This window comes from Pan troglodytes, chromosome 11 (assembly GCF_028858775.2).
Source record: "Pan troglodytes isolate AG18354 chromosome 11, NHGRI_mPanTro3-v2.0_pri, whole genome shotgun sequence".
NCBI classification, from domain to species: domain Eukaryota; kingdom Metazoa; phylum Chordata; class Mammalia; order Primates; family Hominidae; genus Pan; species Pan troglodytes.
In genome coordinates, this window is record NC_072409.2 from 50,448,987 (window position 1) to 50,455,469 (window position 6,483).

The following is a 6,483-nucleotide window of genomic DNA, read 5'->3' on the forward strand; positions in this document are numbered from 1 at the left end:
GGCTGAGGCAGGAGAATCGCTTGAACCTCGGAGGCGGAGGTTTCAGTGAGTCGAGATCGTGCCATTGCACTCCAGCCTGGGCAATAAGAGCGAAACTCTATCTCAAAATAAATAAATTGTAAAAAAAAAAAAAAAAGAAAGAAAGAAAGAAAAAAGAAAAAAAAATGTTGGCGAGGATACAGAGAAAAGGGAATGCTTATGTACTGTTGGTGGGAATGTAAATTAGTACAACCTCTATGGAAAACAGTATGGAGATTTATCAAAGAATTAAAAATAGAACTACCATTCAATCCAGTAATCCCATTACTGGGTATCTACCCAAAGGAAAAGAAATCATTATATCAAAAAGGTACCTGCATTTGTATGTATGTATTAGCACTATCTCCAGCAGAAAAGATATGGAATCAACCTAAGTCAACCTAGGTGTCTATCAAAGGATGATTGAATAAAGAAAATGTTTTATACAAACATACACACACACACATATGTATGTGTATATACAGGAATACTACTCAGCCATATGTTGGGGACCAACCCCAACACCACCTGTAGAGTACCCAAAGTCCGGTGGTGACAAAGGAATGAGAAGAGACAGGTTAAGAGTTCATAAAGGTGGGAGCCAGGGGGCCAGAGCAAATCAGAGGCTGCGAAGGTGCCAAGCTCTGGTCTCCACACTATTTATCGAGTACAGTCACTTAGATCTAAGAAGCAGATGTTCAGGGGTGAAACGGTGAAAGCGGGGGGCGGTGTGACATACATCTAATCTATAGCAATGGCGGTTTAGGTAAATTTTCTTTGTGCTGAAGCAGTATAAACTTAACTACTGATTTATTCTTTAACTTATTGGAGAGCAGCTATCGGGAGTGGGCATAACTAGGAGCCGGCATATCTGGCCACATTCCAATGCTTCAAAGGAGTGTCTTTCTCCTTGAGCACAGTGTTTATAGATAAGAGAGCAGGTCACGCTCTGGTCATGGGAACGTTATGGCAATTAGAAGACTTTCCTCCTCAGAGGCCTCTTGTGGCTTTCCACAACTTATTGTCCCATATTTTTATGGCCAGTTTATGCAGGCACCCCACAAGCCCTTTTCCCAACAGCCATAAAAAAAGAATAAAATCATGTCATTTACAGCAACATGGAACTGGATATCATTTTTATATCTATATATATACACACATACACATGTATATATGTGTGTATACACATATGTATACATATATATGTATACATATGTGTATATACATATATACGTATACATATGTGTATATACATAGATACACGTATATATGTGTATATATGTATACGTATATATGTGTATATACATATATATATATATATATATTTTTTTTTTTTTTGAGACAGAGTTTTGCTCTGTCACCCAGGCTGGAGTGCAGTGACAGGATCTTGGCTCACTGCAACCTCTGCCTCCCAGGTTCAAGCAGTTCTCCTGCCTCAGCCTCCTGAGTAGCTGGGATTACAGGCACACACCACCGTGGCCGGCTAATTTTTGTATTTTTTTAGTAGAGTTGAGGATTCACCATGTTGGCCAGGCTGGTCTCAAACTCCTGACCTCAGGTGATCTGCCCACCTCGGCCCCACAAAGTGCTGGGATTACAGGCGTGAGCCACCGTGCCTGGCTTTCTTTTCCCGTTTTCCTTTTTTTTTTAAGAAAGGGTCTCCTCTGTTGCCCAGGCTAGAGTGTAATGGTATAATCATAGCTCACTGCAGCCTCCACTTCCCAGGCTCAAGCAACCATCCCATGTCAGCCTCTGAGTAGCTGGGGCTACAGACACATACCACTACACCCAGCTACTTTTGCTCTTGTCACCCGGGATTACAGGGTGAGCTGGGATTACAGGCATGAGCCACCACACCCGGCTTACTATCTTAAGTAAAATAACTCAAAAGCAGAAAGTCAAATATGGCATATTCACACTTATAAGTAACAGCTAAATAATGTATACACATGGACATAGAGTGTAGAATAATAGACAGTGGAGACTTGACAGGGTGGAAGGGAGGTGAGAGATGAGACATGACTTAATGAGTATGTACACTATTCTGGTGATGGTTACACTAAAAGTCCAGACTTCACCACTACACAATACATTCATGTGACAAAACTGCACTTGTACCCCCTAAATTTATACAAGAAGAAAGAAGAAACAAGAAAGGAAAAGAGAAAAAAAGAAGTAATAAAAAAGCATAGACAATGAAAACACTAATCAAAAGAATGCTAGAATGGTTACATTATTAGAAAATAAGGTGGACTTCAGAGCAAAGAGAATTACCAGAATCAAAGAAGAACGTTATCATGATAAAAGGATCAATTCGCTAAGAAGATATAATCAAAAATGTGGATGCACTAAACAAAAGAAATGACAGAAATGAAAGAAGAAGTAGACACATTCTCAATTATAGTCAGGCATTTTAACACTCTTTACAGTAATTGACAGAATCACCCGACAGAAAATCAGCAAGGGTATAGAGGAACTGAACAGCACCATCAACCAGGTAACTACAGGATTTTCTGTAGATGGAGACAAGCTGGTTGTAAAATTTACATGGAAAAGCAAAGGCACTAGAATAGCTATTTTTTTAAAGTTTTGAAGGTAAAGAATAAAGTTGGAGGACTCACCCTACCCAGTTTTAAGAGGTTTTATATAGCTACTGTAATCAAGATAGCATGATATGGCACAGGGGCAGACATACAAATAGATGGAAGGGAATCAAGTTCAAGAGTAGACTAACACTAATATGGCCAACTGTTAGTTTTTAATTGACATAGAATTCATGAACTATAAAATTCCCCCTTATAAAGTGTATGATTAAATGTTTTAGCATATTTACAATGTTTTTGTTATATACACAAGATTGCAACCATCGTCACTATCTAATCCAGATAGTTCGTCACCCTCCTAAAACAGCCCACACCCATTAGCAGTCAGTATACATTCCTCCCTTCCCCCAGTCCTTGACAACACTAATCTACTTTCTGTCCCTATGGAATTGCCTCTTCTGAACATTTTATATAAATAGAATCATACAGTAAGTCACCTTTTGTGCCTAGCTTCTTTCACTTAGCATAATATTTTCAAGGTTTATTCACGTTGAAATGTATATCAGTACTTCTTTTTATGGCTGAATAATATTCCATTGAATAAATATAGCATATCTTGTTTATATTTATTTATTTATTTGGAGATAGTATCTCCCTCTGTTGCCCAGGCTGCAGTTCAGTGGCATGACCATTGCTCACTGTAACTTTGAACTCTTGGGCTCAAGAGATCCTCCTGCCTCAGCCTCCTGAATATCTAGGACTACAGGTACATGCCACTACACCTGGCTAATTGTTTTAACATTTTTCGTAGAGATGGGGTCTTGCTATGTTGCCCAGGCTGCATATCTTGTTTATATATTAATCAGTGATGGACATTTGGAGTGTTTCCATTTTGGCTATGATAAATAGTGCTGCTATGAACATTTATGTACAATTTTTGTGTGAACTTATGTTTTCACTTTTCTTTAGTATCTGCATAGGATTGGAATTGCTGAGTCACATGGTAACTCTATGTTTAACTTTTTGAGGAACTTCCACACTGTTCAAAGTGGCTGCACCATTTTACATTCCCAACCAGCAATGTATGAGGGTTCCAACTTTTTCACATCCTCATCAACACTTGCTATTGTCTTTTTTATTCCAACCATCCTAGTGGGTGTAAAGTGGTATCTCATTGTGGTTTTGATTTTCAATTCCTTGATAATCAGTGAGGTTGAACCTCTTTTCATGTGCTTCTTGGCCATGTGTATGTCTTCTTTGGAAAAAATGTTTATTCAAATCCTTTGCCCATTTTCGTTAGAGATATTTGTAGCTTACCACTGACTTATATAACAATAGAGTTATGTATTATTCTAGGTGTTAGTTCCTTATCATAGGGGTCCCCAGACCCCAGGGTCACAGACTAGTACTGGCACAGCAGGAGGTGAGCAGCTGGTAAGCTCGCATTACCGCCTGAGCTTTGCCTCCCTGTTGTATTAGCGGGAGCATTAGGTTCTCATAGAAGCGCAAACCCTATTGTGAACTGCACATGTGAGGGATCTAGATTATGCAATCGGAGGTGGAACAGTTTCATCCTGAAACCATCCCCCTACTTCCATCCGTGGAAAACTATCTTCCACAAAACCAGTCCCTGGTGCCAAAAAGGTTGGGGACCGCTGTCTTATCATATATGATTTGCAAATATTTCTCCTATTCTGGAGATTGTCTTTCATTTTCTTGATAGTGTCATTTGAAGCACAAACCTTTTTAATTTTGATGAAGTCCAATTTACCTATTTTTTGGAGGTTGCATGTGTTTTTGGTGTAATATCCAAGAAACCATTGAGTATTCCAAATGACAAAGATGTATGATTATATTTTCTTTGAAGATTTTTATAGCTTTAGCTCTTACATTTATGTCTTTGATTCATTTTAAGCTCATTTTTGTATATGATGTGAGGCAGGGGTCCAACTTATTCCTCTGGATGTAGGGATAACCAGTTGTTCAGCAGTGTTTGTTGGAAATATTATTATTTCCCTTTGGCATTGTCTTGGAACCCTTGTCAAAAATCAGTTGGCCATAATGTATAAGTTTATCTCTGGATTCTCAATTCTGTTCATATGGATATAGATCTACATGTCTATCCTTATGCCAGTACTACCTGATCTTAATTACTGTAGCTTTGTAGTAAGTTTTGAAATCAAGAAATGTAAATCCTTTAACTTTGTCTCCCTTTTTCAAGATTGTTTTAGCTATTCTGAGTTCCTTGGATTTAAAAAAAAATTTTTTGTCCTTGGAAGACTTCAAAATTTTGATATAAATTTTTGGATTAGCTTCTCAACGTTTCCAACAAAAACAGCCAACTAAATTTTGTGAGGATTGTAGTGAATCTGTACACAATCTTAAGATGAAAATACTAATCCCATGAAGACAGGATGTCTTTCTACTTATTTAGATCTTAATTTGTTTCAATGTTGTTTTGTAGTTTTTCATATCATTACTCTTAAGTTCAGACTTTCACAAAGTCTTTGGACATGGGCACAGTGCAGCTACGTTCTTTGCTAAGGTGTAACAAGGGTGACCCTTCCTCCAGTTCCCAATAAGTTCCTTATTTCCATCTGAGACCTCATCAGCCTGGCCTTCACTGTCCCTAATTCTATCAGCACTTTGGTCACAACCACTTAACCAGTCTCATAAAAGTTCCAAACGTTCCCTCATCTTCCTTTCTTCTTCTGAGTCCCCCAAACTCTTCCAAATTGCCCATTACTCAGTTCCAAAGCTGCTTCCACATTTTCAGCTTTCTTTATAGCCATGCGCCACTCCTCAGCATTAATTTTCCATATTAGTCCATTTTGCACCACTATAAAGGAATACCTGAAGCTAAGTAATTTGTTTGTTTTTTATTTTTATTTATTATTTTTGAGACAGAGTCTCACTCCGTTGCCCAGGCTGGAGTGCAGTGGCACAATCTTAGCTCACTGCAACCTCCGTCTCCCGAGTTCAAGTGATTCTTGTGACTCAACCACCCAAGTAACTGAGATTGCAGGCATGTGCACCACACCCAGCTAATTTTTTGCTATTTTTTAAGTAGAGACAGGGTTTTACTGTATTGGCCAGGCTGGTCTTGAACTCATGGCCTCAAGTGATCTACCCACCTCATCTTCCCAAAGTGCTGGGATTACAGGCCACTGCACGTGGCTGAGGCTGAGTAATTTATAAACAAAATAAGTTTATTTGGCACACAGTTCTGCAGACTGTACAAGAAACATGGCATCAGCATTGGCTGATCTTCTGGTGAGGGCCTCAGGAAAGTTTTATTCATGGTAGAAGGCAAGGGAAGCTGGCATGTCATATGGGAGAGAGGGAGCAGGAGAGATAGGGCAGATCCCAGACTCTTTAACAACCAGATCTTGCTTGAACTAATGGCACTAGAACTCTCATTAATGTAGGGAAGGCACCAAGCCACTACTGAGGGATCTGTCCCCATGGCCCAAACACCTTGCACCAGGCCCCACCACCAACATTAGCAGTCACATTTCAATATGAGATTTGGAGAGGACAAATATCAAAACTATCTCAACAAGTTGTGCTTCTTTTAAGTTTATTCCTAAAAATGTATTTTTATGCTATTGTAAATGGAATTATTGTCTTAATTTTATTTTCAGATTGTTCACTATTAGTGTGTATAAATATAATTGATTTTCATATATTGATCTTGTATTCTGCAACATTGCCAGACTTATTTGTTAGCTTTAACAATTTTCATGTGAATTCCTTAGTGTTTTCTACGTGCAAATTCATATTATCTGCAAATGGATGGTTTTATTCCTTCTTTCTAATGTGTATGCCTTTTATTTCTTCCTCTTTTGATTGTCCTGACTAAAATCTTCAGTACAATGTGGAATAGAAATGGAAAAAACAGACATTGTTTTGTTCCCTATAT